The sequence below is a fragment of the Hylobates moloch genome, unplaced genomic scaffold (assembly GCF_009828535.3).
Source record: "Hylobates moloch isolate HMO894 unplaced genomic scaffold, HMol_V3 SCAFFOLD_4, whole genome shotgun sequence".
Taxonomy (NCBI): domain Eukaryota; kingdom Metazoa; phylum Chordata; class Mammalia; order Primates; family Hylobatidae; genus Hylobates; species Hylobates moloch.
In genome coordinates this window covers 24723158-24745830 of record NW_026652279.1, presented here as the reverse complement: position 1 = coordinate 24745830, position 22673 = coordinate 24723158, and the positions used below count along the sequence as shown (strand labels likewise).

At 39.1% G+C, this 22673-nt stretch overlaps 1 protein-coding gene and 1 long non-coding RNA gene across 6 annotated transcripts in view; one reads left to right on the top strand and one right to left on the bottom strand.

Annotated features, from left to right (window-relative positions):
- The window catches only part of LOC131383216 (uncharacterized), a 273602-nt gene extending 251682 nt beyond the window's left edge, over nt 1–21920 (top strand). Inside the window, exon 3 of the long non-coding RNA XR_009213056.1 lies at nt 21734–21920. This is a non-coding gene — a long non-coding RNA (uncharacterized LOC131383216). The remainder of the gene's footprint in view (nt 1–21733) is intronic.
- The window catches only part of GRM7 (glutamate metabotropic receptor 7), an 890122-nt gene that overhangs the window by 109226 nt on the left and 758223 nt on the right, over nt 1–22673 (bottom strand). The gene's annotated exons all lie outside the window — the stretch shown is intronic.

The window sequence follows — 22673 nt, the reverse complement described above, 5'->3', positions numbered from 1 at the left end:
GGAACACTCCTATATTCCGTTATCTTCCCTTAGGCCTCCTTTTAAATATCATCCCCTTAAAGAGATTATTTCTAACCATCTAATGTATATTAGTTCCATTCTCTGACTCTCTCTCACCTATTTTCTTGTTTCCCTAGTGATACTTGTTATAAGTTACAGATACACACAGAGACACACACATTCTGTTTGTTAGTTTCTCTGTATTACAGCCTAGCTCAACCCAGGGTAATTTTGACCCTATTCTCACCCTGAGGAACATTTGGCAAAGCCTGGAGGCATTTTTAGTTGTCACACCCGGGAAACGGGGGTGCTACCAGCATCTAGTGGGTAAAGACCTGGGATGTTGTTATATATCCTACAATGCACAGGACGGTTCTCCTTCCCTCCCATGAATTATCTGGAGCAAAATGTCAATAGTGCAAAAGTTGAAAAAGTCTTTTTTATTCTACCACTTCCACCATTATACTTAAAGCTTCATGAAGGCAGGTATCTCTTCACTGCTTCCTTAAACAGCATGGTTCCAGAACCTAGAAAAGAATCTACTGAATGAATGAGTGAATGGGATAAAGGAGGAAAAATAAAGTAAGTAACATCCTTAACATCTCAAGGATCTCTAGGGGCCTTAGAGTCCACCATGGCTTCCATTTCCCTGTGGTGGTCTCTGTTGAAATAAACATCCTTCTGTGCAGCTCCTGAATACTCCCCACTGCCAGGCTACTTCTACCTGAGGCACCAAGTGTCCCTCTGTTGGAATCTTTATCTTTTACAAAGATTTGCAGCAGAAACAGGCTTCCCTTAAAGTGAAACTGCAGGGCATAGAGATAAAGTACAAAGAGCCCAGCTGGCTGACTGCCCACTGGTGGTCTGGAGCAGCAGTGTCACTGGAAGGGTGATTGTACAACTGCTGTCTGGTCCCCACAGCTGAAATGACAAATGTTCTCTGACCCTGCGGCCAGAGTGTTTGGCAAGCAGTCTGCTAGGAATCAGAATACAGATCCAGAGAGGACTGAAGTGATGGCTTCACAGTAATTTTCTTTTGTTAACATCCGAGGGTTACAGTGATAATTATAGTTGGCACTTTTAAAAAGGTCACATCATCATTCAAAAAATTCATCCTATATTCATTGGGCTTAACACTTAACAGCAATGCAGATTACCAGACACGAATTTAAACTATGTAACATCCACCAAATGCCTCTGAATGCTGACTAATGCTCATTTTGTACATACTTCCTGGGGGTCAACTGTTTTCTGCCAAATCTATTTGTCCATGATCTAGGGAAGTGTGTCACATGCTTAACTGTTTTTGAGACAGTGTCATGCTTTCCTCTGATAAAGAGATTACTTGGCTTTGCTGATAACGTTAAATGCTCTCATGGGAAACAGAGGCAGGATGATGTCACCTTCTAATGGGTCCTCTGGACAAGCCAAACCTGTCTTCCCCATTGCAAGTGATTTCCAAAAGCCCAAGTGAGAGAAAACCTTCTGGGGTAGTAGCAGTCCCTTTCCCCTTGTTATCTTTCCTCTGACCAAGGAAGAGGTGCGTCTGGCAGGGATGGCAATGTAGGGGTTGAGCTCAACAGATACCGGTCACCACTGACACCTGAATTGACAATCACAGTCATTTGTACATTTGCACAACATTGTTGCCAGGTGTTGAAAATACTGTGACAGCTGGGATGATTCTTTTGTCATGCTTGTTTGCGTCTAATCAGATAACTCAGGGAAGATTCCTTAGCTTAATAGAATGGGTAGAAATTCTTCTTCTATCCTGTAGTCTGTCTCCTAAGGGGGCCTTCTTTCATGAGTACCCAACCACCACCACCATCCCCAGCCCAAATTATTTAACCTTGAGCTGGGAAATCATTCTTGTCATCTGAAGTTTTAATAAAAAATATATGCAGAGTATCAAACTTATGTATGGCTGAGAGCCTCAGGCTAAATTTTAGGTGTCGGATTTTACTAACAATGTAACTTGCTTTAAATACCACCTCGTTTCCAACTCTGAAGAGAGCCTAGTGATTAATTCAAATTAAACTACTCCAAAGCCAAAGTGGTATGTGTTACAAAACACGAAAGCAAGCTGGCTGAAAAATTTTAATTTTCCCTACTTATTAGCTATCTGTTCTGGGAATAAATCGAAGGTGCTAATTTCCTGGGTTTCAAATCTATTTTTAAATGTACTAGGCTGAGAGATTTAAAAAACCTTGTAATGTAAAACAAGTTTCTTATCTTTGAAACAAAATTAAGAAACTTGGTTATATGTTCAGAATTGTGCTTGCTTTTAAGATACTGTGTTAGATTTTAGATGGCAAGCTCTGGCTACCTGGTGCATATGATACTTAGCATAAGGCAGTGCTTAAAGCTTTGTATCAAATTGCTATGGATGAAGTTGTCCCCATACCATTTGTATGAGGCATCCCTAACCCCCAATGCAAGTATATTTGAACATAGAGCCTATAAGGGGATAAATGGGGTCAAAAGGGTAGGCCCCTGATCCAATATGGCTGGTGTCCATATAAGAAAAGGAGGAGATACCAGAATGCTCTCTCTTTCTGCACTGGGGAAAGGTCATGTGAGGACACAGTGAGAAGGCAGCTATTTGCAAGCCAGGAGGAGAGTCCTCACCAGAAGAAACCAACCCTGCTGGCATCCTCATTTTGAGCTTCCAGCCTCCAAAAGTGTAAGAAAAAAAATGCCTACTGTTTAAGCCATCCAGTCTGTGATATTTTGCTATGTCAGCCTGAGCTGACTAATATACAACTCTACCTACCTCTTTGCTTTGGTTATATACTACTGTCTATTACAGTGAAATCTCATGTATATGATCATTTTCTTGGGCAATTTAATTTATCAGGAAAACTCAATATTAAATGATGAATACAGCTATCCCAAAGCCCATGCATTTTAAGCTGTAGCAGTCAAGTTATCTCCTTTTTTTAACAGAGCCTTCATAAATAATATTACCTGTTAGGCTATTAGAATTATTGTGCCTTTTCTGGATTATTGCAAAGTTTGAGGATGGGGTAGGTAGAGATTTGCAATATGTATCCTCATGCCTACCCTAACCAGGACAGCAGTAGAGAGTGAACAAAAATAATGAATGCCACCCAAGGCCAGTGATCTATAGGGCCGATTGTGATACACAGCTAAGCAGTCATTGTGCAGTGTTACCGCTGCATTTTCCTGGAGATGAGCAGTCTTATGTTCAAATACCAATACGGCTGCTGAGACCTGGGCCAAGTGCTGGGAGCTCACTAGCATTGCTATCACTTCTTATCCTTCCACTGCAAACAGTGCCCCTCTCTCAACCTCTCACCTATTCTCGGAGATGACTCTCAAATGCCTCCTCATCTAGGAAGGCTTTTTGGACTCTCAAACCTGAGTTAGACATATAATTATTGAATTGGAAGTAACCTTAGGGATTTCTGACCCAAATCATATTATTTTACAATGAAGAAACAAAGATAAGTGACGATGTTGGCAATATAATATAGAACCAGGACTCACAGTTCAACATGTTCTTTCTCTCAATACATTGAAATATTTACATCCAAAATAGTTTTAAATATGTAATTGAGAGAAGGCAGGAGACTAGTTTGCAATGATTGCTAAGTAAGTTCCAGGCACTGAGGATATAGAGATGAATGAGAAATGGTTCCAGTTCTTTCTGAAGTCGTGACCTGGGCAAGCTGTGAAATATAACGAAGGCTGTTAGAACAAAGATTTTACCTGAGGACAATGCTGCATTCCCCAGGCTGGGCACATAGGCCCTCAGGAAAAGTGTGTCAAATCAATTAGCTACTATTAATAAGATAATTAAAGTGTGTGCTACCTATTTTAAGTGGAAGAAAAGAAGACTCTAAATATCTTTATTTCTAAGAAAAAATGCCTCAAGTTTTTTAAAGATTTTGAGAGCTGTGCTTTGAAGTTCAAAGTAAGTGGTAAATTATTTTGTCTGTGAAGAGGAAAGGGGCATCAGTTTGCACGGGTGGCAGGGGATGGAGTGTCCCAGGCTGATATGTCTCTCACACAATTCATATATTGAAGTCCTAACCCTTAGTACCTCACCAGAATGCCATTGTATTTGGTGACTAAAATTTTTAAAAGGTAATTGAATTAAAATCACAAGGATGGGCCCTCATCTAATATAACTGGTAGCCTTATAAAAAGAAATTTGGACACAGATACACACAGGAGAAAGACCATGTAAAAACACAGGTGGAGGCAGCCATCTGCAAGCCAAGGAGGGAAGCCTCAGAAGAAACCAATTCTGCTAACCCCTAGATCCCAGACTTCTAGCTTCCAGAACTGTGAGCAAATAAATTTCTGTTGTTTCCACCACCCAGTTCATAATACTTTGTGAAGGCAGCCCTAGCAAACTAATATAACAAGGAAAATATACTTTGAGATTCAAGTTCAAGTGTTTTCCAGTGAACTACAATAAGCTTTCAACTCTGGCTAGTTGAGAGTTCGTGGTTTTAATACCATGCGAATGTCTGTCATGCTGACCTTTCTGCACCTACAAAGGAAAATTTCTTACCATTTTCTAGGAATATGAAATGTTACTATTTCATATAAGAATCATTATTTCTGAAAATTTCTAACTTTAATAAGCTAACGAGAACCTCTGGAACAGGGGACATGATCTCTGTTCTACATCTGCAGAAAGAGTGCTAATTTGTACTCCAGGTAACATTTTTGAGATTAATTTGCCACCTAAGGCATGAGCATGATCTCGAACATGTGCTGATCAATAAGAGGAGAAATAAAAATCACAAAGTTTCTTCTTGTTTTTGTATTTGTAAACTCAAAGTGACTTAAAAATCACATTGCTTTATAGCTCTTCCAATCTCTGTTTGCATTTTATTTGGTGTGGACCGTAATACTTTGAGTTGGAAGGAAGAATTTCCAGTGCATAGATGTGGAAGCTGAGACCCAAAGCTCAACAGCCTGATTATGGCTGAATTAAGGCTTCAGTCCAGTGATATTTCTTTTCTACCCAACAATCAGCCCTTTTAAGGTGGCCAAAAGAAGGCAATATAGTCATTATGTAAATGTTTCCAGAAAATGACAATAAAAAGAGGTGCTCATGTAGGCTTTCGGACCTGGGCTATTGCAAACATTAATAATGTTCGGTCTTGACATGACAAAATATTTGATCTTTTTTATGGGTTGAATTGTGTTGCCCCAAATTCATATTTTAAAGTCCTAAGCCCTCGTGCTACAGAATGTGACCTTATTTATAAATAGGGCCATTAAATATGCAGTTGGTTAAAATGAGATGATTAGAGTGGGCCTCTAATCCAATATGGCTAGTATCCTTATGCAAAGGAAAAATCTGGACACATACAGAAGGATCACCACTATGTGATGGCAGATGTTAGAGTCATGCTTTTCATAAGAAACACCAAGCATTGCTGTCTGCAGCTTGGCAGAGGCATGGCACATGCTCTTTTTCACAGCTCTCAGAAGAAGCCAACCCTGCTGACACCTGAATTTCAGACTTCCAGCCTCCAGAACTGTGAGACAATACATTTCTGTTGTTTATGCCACCCAGTTTGTGGTATTTTGCCACAGTAGCCCTAGCAAATGAATACAGTCTTTTTTTTTTTTTTTTTGAGACGGAGTCTTGCTCTGTTGCCCAGGCTGGAGTGCAGTGGCACAATCTCGGCTCACTGCAAGCTCCGCCTCCCGGGTTCATGCCATTCTCCTGCCTCAGCCTCTCCGAGTAGCTGGGACTACAGGTGCCCACCACCACGCCCGGCTAATTTTTTTTTTTTTTTTTTTGTATTTTTAGTAGAGACAGGGTTTCACTGTGGTCTCAATCTCCTGACCTCGTGATTCGCCCGCCTCGGCCTCCCAAAGTGCTGGGATTACAAGCGTGAGCCACCGTGCCCGGCCTACAGTCTTTACAGAGGATGACATACAGTCTTTACAGAGGATGCCCACATGGTGATTTCAGAGCCTACAGAGAATTGTCCAGCCTGTGACCGAGTAACTCTAGTTGCCTTCTGACCTTTCATGTTAGAAAGTTTAACATATCTACTTACTCCATAGAACTGCTATTTCTAGAATGGCTAGCTTCTACCCAGTAGTAATTAGTGAGCCACATTGTCAGAGTGAGGTTCTGGGAGGGAGGAACGAGGGCTCAGGCTGGATGACCCTCAGAGTAGGAAGTGCTGCCTGCAGGAACTAGTTCCTGATATACTGTCTTTACCTTTTGCAGTCTGGCCTCTGGACATACTAATGTGCTAAAACAGCTCCCCCTCTCCCAGAAAAATGGCTCTCTGATGCCTAAGAACATGCTTCCCGTTTTTGAAACAGTTCCTTTCTCAGCTATAAGGACAATCTGTAACTTGAATGTTTTCTCCTTTCTTGGCTCAATGGTTGTTCTCTTTTAACTCTGAGTCCTTTCTCACCCTTTTCTGTACTTTCTCCCTTTGCTGGTATCTTCAGCAAAATGCCTTGATACAAATGCCGTTCTCCAGCCATTGCCTCTCTTTAGAAGTCCTACCTTTGAATTGCACATGATACATTTCTACTTGGATATCTCATCATCACTGCAACCTGCACCTATAAAGCCAGGCTGTGCAGAAGTCAGAGCAGAAGCAGACAGGGAATATTTTTCTGTCACTGATTCTTTTTAAAATTTATTTATTTTAGAGGCAGGTCTTGCTCTGTCATCCAGGCTGGAAGGCAATAGCACCATCACAGCTTACTGCAGCTTCCAATTCCTGGCCTCAAAGGATCCTCCTGCCTCAGCCTCCCACATAGCTAGGATTACAGATGGGTGCCACCATGCCCAGCCAATGTCCCTGTTTTTTGACCTCATGAGTTGGGCAATTCTTAGCAAACCACTTCTGAGACTCAATTTTCCCATCTATGCAATAAGCAAATAGTGTATAAGGGCTTGTAAAATTTTTTCATTAAAAAAATATATCCCCTGTACGAGTTGCTTGTTTTTTGTTAGCATTTCACCATTTTTTTCTTGCCCTCTAGACTGTGAACTTTAAATTCTTCCCATTCCTGCTTCCTCAAGCGAATCTTGTTTGTTACTGCTTTGAAAGGCCCTTTGCATGCACTGGCCTCAACATTCCAAATGCACCACCGCATTGCTGGCCTCAGTACAATATGACAGCTACCAGAGGCTTCTAAAGAGTTTCTTTCCTTGATTCCATTGCCAGCGATCTAAGGGGCCAGTTGTGATACACAGCTAAGCAGTCATTGCGTAGTGTGAATATTGCCTCTTCATTTTCCTGGAGGTGAGAAGTCTTGGGTTCAAATACCAACGCGGCTGCTGAGACCTGGCCAAGTTCTGCAAGCACATTGGCATTGCTATCACTTCTTACCCTCTCACTGCCAACAGTGCCCCTCTCCCAACTCTCACTTATTTTTGGAGATGACTCTCAAATGCTGCCTCCTGCAAGAAGGCTTGATATGTGTAAACAGCTCTTTCTAAAGCTTTGCTTTCCTTTCCTGCTCAAATCCTCCTCATGTTTCCAACCAGGTAATGTCTAACCTTTGAAAAGACACAGAGGAAGAGCCAGAAGCCAGGAGATTAACACTAAGCTCACCTACAGTAAGACTTCTAAGATAAACTAATGTTTATTGAACCCCTAACATGCTTCATACCCTGATTTAGGCACTTCCCATATATTATTAAATTTTCATAACAACTCAGAGATGGTAGATTTTATCAGAGTTATGACAGAAAATTATGATAACTAAATTTGTAGAATTCATAATCTGTTCTAGCATGTGCCATTACATTACAATTTTGTAGTGTCTGGGAAGTGTTGTGCATCCTGGAAGCAATATATGGGTTTTGTAAAAGTACTGGAAATTCCTGTATTATCAGGTACTTGATTATTTCTATCTATGTATAATTATGTAGTTAACGCAAAGTCAAATGTAAATGACCTGTAGTTTTGGAGTTTCTCAGTATGTTAGAGGTGCAATTATGGTTTTCTCTGTAGAATCCTACTTCAAATCCTTAACCCCTGATGTCCACACGGCATCCCTCATGCTAAGATAGCATCTTTTTGGAGAGGCCTTCCCAACTCCATGTATGAAACTGTAACCACCCCACTCTGATCCTCCAACCTGGTTTATTTTTCTTCGTAACAGTCATCAGCTTACCTTCTACATCATATTTTGAATGCAACCTCTAAGACTATTGACTTTGGTTAATTTTTATATCTAATTCTCAAGACAACCTTATCAGATAGAAATTAGTTCCTCTATATCATAGAGGGCCTAAGTTCAAAGGGTTTTAGTGACTTGTGCCAAGATTCTAAGCTCAGTCTGATAAACTAGGCCACAGATGCTCATCCACTGTACCATATGACACTTTGAAAAGTCAACAGGCTCTACTCTCCGGAATGCTAGCCAGGTTCCTGACTGGAGCTGCAGATACCCACCTAGGAAATTTTGTACATTGCCCTTCTAGGTCATAAGGTTTCCCCTTCTTTTCTCTGTAGAATAAACTCCTGTCCGTCTTGTAGAACCCTCAGTTCTATTGGGACTTGTGGATTATGTATGTTATTCCATCATAGATACTGTACTGTGTGTAATAGTTTCACTAGTACACATCTGATTATGCTGGCAAGTTGATAACTAACACCTTGAAGGCTGAACTCCCATGTCATGCTTGGTGTCCCCTCCCATGCACGTCCTGGGTGTAGGAGATGCTTCAAGACAGATGGTTGGCCTGATCTGTAGTCAGCCAAGTGAGCAGGTTGAGCTCATCAGACAGACTCACTGGTCACAGTGTCAAACTTCATTGCTTCATTGGGTGCATTCAGTAAACGTGAATTTGGTGCCATTCAGCTTACATGAGTTCTGATTCAATTTCACTTTGGCCTAGCTTTATGAAAATTTTGCTAGAGGGATTCTAAGACAGCAACTGAATAAATTACAGTATTTTGTATGCAGTTAAAAAATTTAAGATACACGAAGCAGAGTTCATCTCCAAAATCTTCAATGGAGGGACATTGGATTGGTAGAAGAAACTACTTATGAGGACCAGAAGTCTCTGTCCCTCTTTAATTCTGCACACTGGTCTCCTTCATTCCCTCCATGGCTGCACATCATCCTTCAGTCTCCGTCCCCTTTAATTCTGCAGACTGGTCTCCTTCATTCCTTCCATGGCTGCACATCATCCTTCAGGACAGAGTCTTGAACAAGTCATTACCTCTGCTTCTCGTGTGTGCCTTTATAACATGTCATCTTAGCTAGGCTGAATTATATTTCCCAGATTTCCCTTTCCTGGATGTTTCCAGTTAAGGTAGATCACAAGAAAGACTGCTACATGGCATTTGGAGAGCAGGAGTGAAGCATTCACCATTTCTTAGTTAATGCCCATAGTTACCTTATCTTCTGGGCCTACAATCCCCCACTTTCCCCTGGAACCTCCTTCAGCTTCTTTGACTTACAGGCAACAGGGTGTGTGGTTAGCACCATGACATACCATCAAGGTCAGAGGAAATAACACGGACACGGGTTTCAGTCTGCCCTCATGGACTCTGGTTTGTCCATGGTCTCTTTCACTTTACATCCCTCTTCTAAACTTCACTGGCTGACTTGTGGGCTTCAAGTTCCAGTGTCAGACACCAAGGCAGCCTTACACATACTGTTTAACCAGTTCCTGCAACCACCTACAGGTTCTGCCTCCCTTCCTGAACCTTGGCTAAGCCTTCTTTGGGATTTCAGCTCCATCCCTGCTTGAAAGTATGTCAATTCCACCCTATTCTCTACTCCACAGTGTCACATGCCTCTCCTTTATGGCACTTAACACAGTTGCAATTTTCTATTTGTGGGATTATATAAAGAACAGCTGTCTCCCCCATCTGACCATAGCTTCTTGAAATGAGGGCCATGTCTATTTCACTCATCATTGTAGCCTTCCCACATGATAATGCATCCAACTGATATCTGTAAAATGTTTGAACACTGAAAGCAGATTTGTTCACAGCCAAGGCAGTCTGTTGCATTTTGAAAGAAAAGGCATCACAACATAGAGACAATATGAAGGGAAGGCTCAAGACTGGAGTTTTGCTCGCCTTTTTATCCCAAGTGCCTACCACAGAGTGGGTGCTTAATGCAAAAGTTTGTTGAATGACTGAACAAACTGACACATCTAACATCAACCCCTGGCTCTTTACAAACTCTGGTCCGCAGCTTTTGGGACAGGAATAGCCCTGGCGTGGCGATTTGGGTAAATTATTTTGCCTTTCCAAGTCTCAGCTCTGCCATCTGAAAAATTGAGCCCGTGACATCTTTTTTCCCAGGACTGCGAATGCTGAGAGATAATGGATATAGACGTACACTTATAAAGTCTGATGAGGATAGAGTTGTTGTTCTAGCATTTGCCCAGATTCACAAGTAGAATTTAACAACCCCATCTTCATGTATCTCAATCCAATCTATCATATTCTTGCTACTCTTGATGTAAAGCCCACCAGGCTTTCAATGATGTCAAAACATAGCTGGCTGCCATGGTTATGCCTGTGTCAGCTTTTTCCATTACTCCTATTTTCAGGATCTCAGTGTGTTAGTGGCAACTCTGTTGTTTCATCATTTTCTGTAATTGCTGTGAGCTACCACCTCCCTCCATGTGAAATTTCATATATTTTACTGGTCATAGCAGCAACAAAAAAACATGTCGCTTTGATCAGTGCTATTGTATTTCATTTGAGGATGCATCTTAAAAATAAATTATAAAGTAGTTCTGTAACTGGATATGGGTAGGAAAGACATGTTTAGAACACACAAGCATTTCAACACCATCGTGCGTCCCCTCCCCCAGCTGACAGGACTAATGCAAGTCACATTTTACAGGTGCATTCTGGTAGATGCTAATTTCATCCATAATTCTTTTGGCAGGGTCCACGTTTGTGTTTAATTAAATAATGACTTGAGACATCCAATTCTTGTTGCTACTAATGTATCACAATTAGTGCAAATGGTAGCCATGGAAACTACTGGCTTCATCATAATTCCTAAAACAAGGATGGCTTACTTCTGAGCCCATGAAATTCTCGACTCTCCACAGCATACGTTTACGGTTATTGCTAAATTGAGATTTGGTCACTTTGGAATGTAATGTGTAGCTCCTCATTTCAAACAAATGTCATTATAAGGAGTCTGCCATTTCACTGATGTTTGCCAAGTTCCAATCATTCCCATATCCCTGGTAGTTACGTTCAACTAGGGAGATATTACAGTCTATAAAAATAGGTATGAATTCATGTGGGGTGGGAAATGCATCCCGTTTCTACAGTATAAGAAGGAGGAGATGAAAATCTGTGTTGGGCTAAGACTATGACACCCTGGAAATTAATTATTCACCCCCTCCTCTATGACAGGCTTTTCTCCCCACTCTCCCGTGGCAAGAATATTAGTTAGGTTGGTGCAAAAGTAATAGTGGTTTTTACCATCACCAGGGTCTGCTCCACCACTGGGAAAAAGAGGTACACTACTGAAATTCTAGACAAGGCTGCTCTAGCATAACAGGGAAGAAGATGGAGTTTGGTGCTCCCAAACAAGAGTTGCTAATGGTAGTTTATAATTTGGGTCATTTTAAAGCAATTTCTATACTCTATAACCAGACATAAAAATGAAGAGAAAAGTAACACATGCCACATCTCCACCAGCATATAAAAGTCATTTTGGAGATAAAGCCACACATGTATTTATCTATACCACATATATAATATTGGTTCTGGGCCCAAGTGCCTCACTGCCTGGTATGGTGTAACTATAAATTAAGACAGACTGCTTCAAATATAAAATGAGGACTGCTGTTCTTCTCATTTCACTCTCCTCAGTGTAGCTTTCTTTCTGAAAGTAATATAGCTATGGCTATAAGTCATAATTCACCGAGACATTCACTTAATATTTAATCTTTCTAAAATCCTAAAACATAACCCTCTGTCCCCAACATACATTGTATTTAGTTGAGCAAATAGATAAAATTCTTATTTTCTTTGCCAGATAAAATAGTGGCCATTCCATTAAATTAGATTCCAGATAAACAATGGATGAATTTTTAGTGTAGGTGTGCCCCAAATAGTGCATATTTTACACTAAAACATTATTTATAGTTTTATTTGCTAAATCTGGCAATGCTGGAAGCAAAATTTTTGTTCAGATAATGTTTCTTTCAGTCCTGAAACACTGCTAATGAGTCTTAACCATCTTTCTTATCTTCTAATTATTCATACGATTGGTGAATACTCAGCGTTCCCCAGAGGCCAGGCAAGTAAGCACGTGGACAGTTAGACTTGGTGAAGAAAGTCTAAGGAGTGGTCAGGATTTTTGGTCTATTTTCAGTTCACAGGCTGTCACTTCTAAAATAAGGCAAAGGCAGAATTTTAAGAAAAACGTCATTGGACTGCAGAAGTATTTTGCCAAGAGCTCTCTCAGTCATCATGCCAAATTAAGGCCAGATCTGATGACTACTGAGGAAGGTGTACTTGGAATAGAAGGCACAAAAGGTTGTGGGACTGTTGACAAAACACAAAGCTTCAATAAGCCTTCCTTGTCCCAACTTCTTTATCAGATAGGCATTCCACTGGTTTCTTTAAATCTACCTTCAGTAAGCACCCCACACTGAATCTAGCCATAAGTAGATTTGCTTCCTTCAAAATAGATCTCTGGATACTTCCACGTTCACTGCTCTTCCTCAGAAGACATGAGGAAAACAGGGCAGTTGACAACTATCCTTGCAGGACCGTCCCCTCTACAGCTTTTGAAGTCACCTCTAAAGTTTGCATTTTGTTCGAAAAATCAACTGTTACATTCTACAGTTTAGTATATAGGCCTGGAATGTCTTGGTTTGGACCTTCGCTTCATCTCCCAAGATGAGGCAGATCCTTCTATGCCAAGGCTGACCTTTTTCTGAAATCTGCCCATTTCTCCCTAACTTGTAAGCGTACACAGTCTGACTTGGAGCCACTGTGCTGTCCAATTTAAACTTTTATTGACACCTGGCATTTGAGTAACATCCCAATTCTTCAATTTCATCAGTTAGGGCCAATTTAGTCTTCACATTATGTTGATAACCTAAATTGTTGGCAGGAGCTGTGTCACCACTAGAGAGGAGAAACTTGTCTTCAAATTACATTTAATTACCTTCATTAAGTACTACAGCATTTCGTGACACATATTTGCAAAATGGGGCGACTAAACTAAGCCTAGAGCATCTAATTTCCTGAACATCTCAGGCTCCCTTCCTCTCCTGTCCCATCTGTGTCTATCCTTGTCCTCTCTAGCATGATGGTCAAAGGAAAAGCCACCCACACACCCTCCATGGGAAGATAGATAGATAGAACTATTTTCTGATCTCTGAACCTCTGGTGATAGAGACTTTCACAAAGCATCACTCATTAAATATTTACATTCTTCTAACAGTCAAGCAGTTGGCAGTTTCTACATGAAGGTCAAAGCCTAAGGTCAACAGCACTGGACCTTCTAATGGCTTTTCTGTATTATCATCAGGAAGCAGTTGTTGGCACCTCCAGCCCACTGTAATTGTCACCCTTCAAGGTGTATTCTCCTAAAGGAGTGAGCAGATTGAGCAGTTGCTTGAAACTTCTGGGAAAGAAGCTTCTGGGAAAGAGACGTGCCTTTGTGTTGGCTGGTCATGCAGGGAATTTTAGGTTACAGTGAAAAGAGACTTTGCTAAAGGACATTCATCCAGACTCAATTTAATAGAGTCCACACTTTTTTTTTTTTTTTGAGACAGAGTCTCGCTCTGCCGCCCAGGCTGGAGTACAGTGGCGCGATCTCGGCTCACTGCAAGCTCCGCCTCCTGGGTTCACGCCATTCTCCTGCCTCAGCCTCTCCGAGTAGCTGGGACTACAGGCGCCGGCCACCACGCCCGGCTAATTTTTTGTATTTTTTTTAGTAGAGACGGAGTATCACCGTGGTCTCGATCTCCTGACCTCGTGATTCGCCCGCCTCGGCCTCCCAAAGTGCTGGGAGTACAAGCGTGAGCCACCGCGCCTGGCCAATAGAGTCCACTCTTAATCAATTTGTGATGATTGGGTTCCTTAAAGTCACAAATGGTAACAGAAAATAAACTACCATTAAACACAAATAATAATAATAATAATTTAAAAAACCCAAGTTGTCTTATTCCTTTAAGCACTTCGAGAGTGGTCACATTTTCTAAATGTTCCTTTTGTCATTTAAGCTCATATTTTTGATTTCTTGAAATATTTTTGGCTAACTAGACACAGTATTTTTCTTTTAACAAACACGTAATGTCACTTACTGAATACTATGCAAATTCCAAAGGTAAAAGAACTGACTAAATATTAACTAATTTAATGATCACCCTAACCCTACCTAACATTATTTCTCCATGTTACAAATGAAGAAACTGAAGCCCAGAATGATGAAGTGGTTTACTAAAACCTCCAGCTTCTTTGTGCAGGAGGAGTTTTGGTTCTTGGCTCTAAATAAAATGAAATAAGAAATGAAAGTAATAATTATATCGGCCAACAGTTATTCTGCACTTGTTTGCCTGCCTCTGAGCTAAGCCTTCAATAATTCTGTGCTATAAGTATTTCTAACCACTGCTCCTCCAACTGTGTATGAAACTCTAAGGCACAAGAGGGTTTAAAAGATTTGCCCAGAGTCTAAATTTGCATCCAGGCACAAGAATCCAGGACTAGCACTTTTAATTGCAACATGTGAAACCCCTTCCTCCACATTGTCCTGAGCTATTTATTAATGGATTGAAATTGTTTTGATTGACTTAAAAACAAACCTTATTCTTTAATAAAGGTCAACATTTGGAATAGTTTGTTATAGAGACTTCCCCAAGTCCCCTCCAAACTCTTTCCTATCTCTAAGATGTTAAATGTTTTGATACTTGTGCTGTTGTTTTATTCATAAGGCTATATCGATGCTGTTCATTCTGTCTCGGAGTTTTCTGTTTCATTTATTTACCTTCCGTACTGTATTTTGCTTCCTTTGTATTTTCTTGTTTCTTTTGTTTGCTAACAATATTTTTGTTCATTCTGTTGATCTTTTGTTTATGGCGTCTGGGTTATTGTTTTACTTAGAAAGTTCTTCTGATTCCAATGCTTTTCCAAATTTGTGTTATATTTATGGGATTTTTCTCTTTACTTTTAGCTGTTTTATCTAGGTGTAGTTTCCCTTTTCTGCAAGACATGAAGTATGGGTTGAAATTTTTCTCTCTTCCATAATGGATATCTAGCACACCCAACACTATGCATGAAAATAAGAAAAACATCTTATCCTCATGATTTGCAAAGACACTTCTATTATAAACCAAACTTTCTCATATGCATGAGTCTGTTTCTATACCATATATTCTGTCCCATTAACCTATTTATGCCTAGTGTTTCATTATTGGAACGCTAAGCTTGTGGGAGTTATTTATATCCTACTGCTCAAGGTCATTGCCAAGGTCTGATTTTTCACACACACACACAAAAATTGCAACCTCCAGCATAAATGGGTTAAGTCATTTATCCATCCGTACACCAACATCACTAGCATTCTAATTATGCTAGCTTTGATATGTCTTGCCATGCAATGCAGTAAGTCACTAACGCTGTTTTTTCAAACTTGTCTTTATTATTTTCTTCTTCCCGATTAACTTTAGAATTATTAGTTTAATTCCATTACAATTCTTATCAGAATTACATTGAATCTATGTATTAATTTAGAACTAATAATCTTCTTTCCATCCAGAAAGCACAACTTTCAAGTAATTAAAAATTTTCAGGTTTTTCATCCTGAAGTCATTTATTGCAGTAAAACTGAAGTAAATCTATTATCTGAGGTGAAGTTTCTTTTCATTAGTTTGTAATTTTAGGATTTTCCATTGTGATCAAAAGATTGAGGCCTTTTATATGCCTTACCTACTTTTTAAGAAGTTTATTATAAATCCAAAGAAAAGATCAGCTATACATATTTGATTGTTTTAAAAAAGCAAAACATACAGAAAACAACTGCATGATTCACTAGTGAACGAACAAACACTTGAGGGTTGTCGCAGGAAAGCTCAGTGTGTCTGGAGTCATGAAAGATAGCTGCATAGACAATGAGGAAATTAGCTGGATCCTGATGGACTTAGGGAAAGTTTTGAGCAGTGAGTGAAATCATCTAAATATTAGCTGGACCAGACACAACATGCACTCCAGATTAGCGTCCTGAGATTTAACATTTCATGAAAGATAGGTCTAAGTTAGGTGTAGAAAGCACAAGAAGCATAGATTTCTGCCCTTGAAATTATTCTAACGGTAAAGAAAACTTCTTTGTCAGGGGGCAGAAGGGTGCATTTAGTGTTTAAAGAATTGTGTAGTTTTCGTTTAAGAAGCTTCAAAAATGTGTGCAAAATGATGCCGGCAGTAAAGTCTATTAGCATGAGACATTCTTTTGTCTACTTGGAAAGGAAACTTGTTTTTTCATTTGACCTTCAAGTAAAATAATTTCTAAATACAGCATTACTGAACATTGCAATTCAGGACACTTCTAGTAGCATACTACCTACTTCAGATCCACCTTTCTACTGAGGACAACTAGAAACCTGAATAACAAAATTAAAAATATATCACTATGTATCTACTTATCTACTATATATGTGTGTGTGTTTATATATGTAATATATTTATAAGTATTCAAGTATATATATGTAATATATTTATAAGTATTCAAGTATATATATGTAATATATTTATAGGTATTCAAGTATATATATGTTATATGCTTATATGTAATATATACTATATATACATATACACTCATACACACATAAAACCTTCTTCAAGGCATTGAAGAGTTAACAAGACAGAAAAGAATTACAGGGAAAAGATACCAAGCCAAAAGAAAAATCAGAGAGAGGCAAGCCTGGTATTTTGAGTAGTCCCTCCTCCTCTCCTTTCTATTTTATTTTTCCCTAAGAGCCATCTGCTTATTCTGGAAAACCTTATAAAATTCAGGCTTTGGTTTGAAACCTCAAAGGGCCATAAGCTAAGAAGACTACATAGAAATATACCCACCCTCATAAAAACCAGCCTTATTCAGAAGCAGAAGTCAGTTTTCCACAGGAAAAATATTATCCACTACCTCAAATTATCCATATAACCTATTTTATACGGTACTCAGCAGGTATTCTTAGGTATTCAAGGTGATGTGATTAAAAAGAAATGGCAACAAATTTAGAATCGAGTGTAGAGGTTTTAATGGCAGAGTAAACAGAGCTCAAGAGAAAATGACCAAAACCAGAAATGTGTGGAACTGTAAGGGAAAAATAAGTAAGCCATTTTAATTTACCTAAACTTCCAGTCCCAGTAGAAACTGAAAGTGGGAATGGAGAAGTAATATTTAAATAGATAATGGCTGAGAATTTCCAAAACTCATAAAAGATGATGAAAGACAGTGACATACAGATTTAAAAAGTGTTACAAACTCTAAGGGAGGAAGAATACACACATATACACAAATATTCATGCATATGTACATATATACTCACGTATGCATACAAAAGAAGATGAAATATTGAAAATAGGTAAAGAAAAAAAGGCGTATCACTTTCAAATAAAAAAGAAACTGAATTCTCAGTAAAAACAATGTAGTCAAAGACCGCAAGATGCCACCTTTAAAATGTAACTAAATTTACAAACACTGCCCAAAGGGTATGACACAGATGATAGAATAAAAACTGAAATCAGATCACAGTTGGAAATGGAGAGTCAGAAAGAACAAATAGGTGGATTAATACAAATGAATCTATTTTGCAATAATACTGACTTTCGGGTTTAAAGTGTATGGCACAATGACATACAAATTAGGAATGGAGTTGACTAAATTACTCTTTTAAAAGACTAGCATTATCAGAAAATTGATGAAAGTAATAATTTTTATTAGAATTTAATTCAAGAATGCCTGTAAATTGTAATTGTCAGAGTAACTAAAAAAATTGTCCAACAGGTTAATGTGGAAGAGAAAAGTGAACCAATTATATATTTGCTGAATGTTTATTTCTTGCTTTCTATTGGATTGATCAAGAATAACAAACTCAAAACCAAAGTAAAATATTAAGTTTACTGACTAGATTATAAAATCAAACCCAACTATATGTTTTAAGTAGAAGAACACAATTGAAAGGAAAATGCTAGAAAGATATTCTTCTTGAACTTGGCCATTTCCTGTAAATCCATTTGAGGAATGGGCCAAGATTGAAGATTCTGGGTTGTTCCTTGCAAGTGCATTCTTCTCCAAACTACAGAGGGATGGTGACTGGAAGTGGGGGAAAAGGGCACCTCTGGGATGTTAGTGATGTTCTGATTATTTACCTGGGTGCTGTTTATCAGAATATTACTATTTATTTTTTTATTTAGAGACAGAGTCTCACTCTGTCACCAAAGGTGGAGTGCAGTGGCATGAACTCGGCTCACTGCAACCTCTGCCTCACGGGTTCAAGCAATTCTCCAGCCTCAGCCTCCTGAGTAGCTGGGATTACAGGTATGCACCACCATGCCCGGCTAATTTTTGTAGTTTTTAGTAGAGATGGAGTTTCACCATGTTGGCCAGGCTGGTCTCGAACTCCTTACCTCAGATGATCAGCCCGCCTTGGCCTCCCAAAGTGCTAGGATTACAAGTGTGAGCCACTGCGCCCAGCTGACATTTTTATTTTTAAAAAATCCAATGACTACCTTTATGGTTCAGGCACTTTCATTCAACAACTAATTTTTAAATTAACATTTTACACAAGTTAAACAACAGTGGTATCAAAACTCCTACTAAAAATGTTTTCGCAGAGTTTCCCTATACCACAACTTACAAGATACGGTATGTTTATCAGTCAAAATATTACAATGTGAGGTCTTGATGTCAGAAATTGAGACTTAGTATCTTTGGAAATAGTTCAGAAAATGCTATCATAAGATGCTCATCTGGAAGGGGCCTTAGAGAGGAAATTAAGGCCCAGATTATCTAACTTCCACAGGAAGGGGTCATATGTGTTCAGGAGAATGCTCAGAGATATCTTCCCTTGTTGTTAAAGCAAAATGTCAACGTTCTGAAACTTCTACGGGAAAACAACTCTGTACGCTGGGAAGATGTGAGCATTTTCTTCTCCACTTCCCTGCCCTGGGAGAAGTGGTACCTTATGTTTATCTTCTGAGTGTCAGGGATGAATAATGCCACATATTTAGAGTGTTCATCAAAAGCCCAGCCACCATCTGGGCTGGAATCTAGCCACCTTTACAAATGTTTTGTCAGCTATAATTGAATCTTGTTGAAATATGCATGACATATGTATGTTAGGGCTGGAATTTTGAATGCCTAGACTAAATCCTATCTAGCAGTTTGAGAAGAGCAATGGAGGGAAATCTCTTATTGATAAAATAAACCAAACGCTTTCACTATTTATGTGTTTACTATCTAAGTAAAACCTTATTAATCTGGTAGCCACTGACCCCAAATTCATGTCCATTGAGACTAAGTGAGACAAGTAGAATTTAACTTAAGTCATGAAAAGTGTTTCCCAGGAAAACTCGAAGGGTAAATATCAGGGAGATAGTTTTTAATGTCTTTACATAACATAAATATGTTAAAAAAAAGACTTGGAAACTATATATTCATGTTGCTGATAATTATATGTTCATGTTATCTGCTCATTAAAGCAGCTCATTAGTTTACTCTGCAAAAGTAATTAGTTCAAATTACTCTGCAGAGTTGAAAGAAATGAAATCCTGCTTCTTTAAAGATAAGCAATGGATCTTTCACTGAATCTAATTGGTCCTCTTTATAAATTAATTCAAATTCATGCAGTTTTACTGAAGCTGTTTTCAAGAATTCTTCCTTGGTGCCCAAATTACTTTTTCTCCTCTAAAATCTAATTCTTCCCAGATATTAACAAATATGGATGGCCATTTCCCAAATCTTTACTAGTTATCCTTCCAAAATCCCTTTTAACCTTCATGCTAATTCTTCCCTCTGATGCCACGTGGAAAATTCTGAACCTCAATTTCATGCCAGTCCAGTGTTTGAAGACAGCCATTAGGTCTCTTCAGCTTCCTTATCTTCTCCAAGTAAAATATATCCCATTTCCTCTGTGAGTTAAAGCTTAGTATTTTCCTGATCCGCCTAAACATGGCTGTGCACTGTAAATCCAGACCTACCCTGATTCCACTCATTCCTAGGAGGTTCAGCTCAGAGTTTCCTCCTCAAAGGCAGGGACTCATCTTTGACTTCTCCACATCTTAGCCCAGGGCCTGGCATAGGAAATACATACTGTCCAGTGGTTTTAAGCACTTTATGATACCTCAATTTGATTCTGAACATAAACTCCAGGAAGTAGTTACTACTGTTGTCACACCTATCTCATAGATGAGACAGAGAGGTTAAAGAAAAGTGACTAAGGGCATGTAACCCAAAAGTGGCGAGCTGGTATTGATGCCTTTGGAATCTGGCTCTGGCATCCATGCTCCTAACTGCTGGGCTACTTTCTGGCCATTCTACCATGCTATATTATTAATACCATGACAATAGAATTACTAACCAAGACTTTCAGAAGGGTGTGAGAAGGCATCTAGTAAAACCATAGAGATACAGGAGAAGTCTGAGAGGTCAAAGGACCTCAACATAACAAAAGTCAGAATTAAAATTCTGGGCTATTGGTTTTAAGTCCATAGTTTTTCCTATTATATTCTTCATGAGAATTGTGAATTTTTACAGATTTGTTCATAGATTCTTAAAAACATGTATGATTTTTGTATTCTCACACTACGAATTAACTTCAATGTTCCACATCTCCAGATTTCTCTTTGCAAGATGAAGCCGTGCATTTCTACCTTTAATGGGCATATGTAGATCACCTGGGATCTTGCTAATATGCAGATTCTGATCTGGTAGGTCTGGGTGGGGCCTGAGAGTCTGCATTTCTACAATGCTCCCAGTTGATGCTAATGCATTCAATCCATCAGGCAGCTTTTAGGAGCAAGAACAGAGCTATTCTAGTTGGGCTCCAGTTTCCTTATCCAGTTCTTGGGAAGCTTGACCTCAATATCACAAAGGCCCATTTCAGCTCCAGTAAGTAAGTCTATGACAACTGTTCCTGTTTCTCTCTGGCCTCTGTCTTCTATATCTTCTTGGCTGATTGATGATGATAGGTGGAAGCAGTGGAGACAGGGAGAACAGGGGAATGACAGATATCTCGGAGGAAGCACTTGATACAAAGCCATTTCTTGTTTCATAAAAAGTCTTTCGCATCCCCATGTTTCCTCCCTAAATTCCTTGTTTCTCACTGCACATAGTTTCTCTACCAAATTATAGGCCCCTTGATACAATAAGGCAACAGTTTCATATAATAATTATTAGCACTCACTATTGGCCAGGCACTGTTCCAAGGTATTTAGGGGACAGATTCCTTAAATCTTTTACAATAATCCAAGAAGGTAAGTACTATTAGCATCTCCACTTAACAGGTGAGGAAGATGAAGCTCAGCAAACTTAACTAATGTGCAGAAGGTCTGAAATACTCATATACATTAGAATTAAATTGGATGTGATCCATGAGGTAAGACACAAGGCTTTTCAATATATTCTCTAGCATCACTTAGCATATAAATGCTATCTAAATATTTAAGGACAGACAGAATACTATTGGCTCAGCTATGCCTAGGGAACCAAAAAAAATTATTATACATTAACTATCGTTTTGTTGCTATTTGTTCTTGTTTTTCAGTTGGTCAGCCCAGGATGGCCAAAGTAATGTTTTCGCTAACCATATCCTGTTGGTTGTAATTTTTCACTCCAATGCATAGTGTGATGACTACGGGAAAACCAAAACTAAAAACAAACATCTTTCACCTCTAAGAACATGTGGCCTTGGGGATTATCAGGAGGCTGTGGAAGCCTAAAATTTGGACATAATGCCCTGGATCATGAAAATAAGAAACAAAATCCCAAGATGCTTCCTTTGGATATACCTCATACCGAATCCATTTGCCACCTTTGCAATAGATGATGTTTTTCCTGGTGTACCTCTTTTTGTTAGGTTAATTATCCATGGAAAACTAAAAATTGCCTCCAAAATTGTTTAATTCTAAGTAGTGATTTCAGGGCCATAGCTATGTATTTTAATAGAAATGAAAACACAAATGAAAAATACCTTATGACACCACAGCGGTTAAAAAATCCTATCAGGTTGTGTCATTGATAGAGTAATTACTTTGTTTAACTAGTCTGGAACCAGTGACAGCAGGGCTGCTGGCAATGCCTGGTAATGAGCTGTCACATCAATTGGTGTTGGGGGGTCCAATTACTTTAAAAAGCATCTCTATTATGGCTAATTCTTTACTCAGCAGACAATTCATGAGCGGCTTTGCACATCTTTAAAGAAATGATTCCAAGAGATAACTGCCACCACTAGGGATTAAAGTCCTACGCTGCTGTAGACTTAGAGTTTAAGTACCTTTTAGTCCAAGGCAGTTAACCAAGAATTCTTCCAAGTGCCCTACCTTCAATAAGACAGACGCTCTAAAGTACTTGTTGAATGACCACCCCTCTTTCCAAAATGGAAAAAAGAAAGTTAAAATGTAAACATCAAGCACAGGAAGGCACTCAAGTCTGTTTAAGTAAAACCACGTCAACCAAGAACCAGCATCAAAACCTTGGGAATCTAT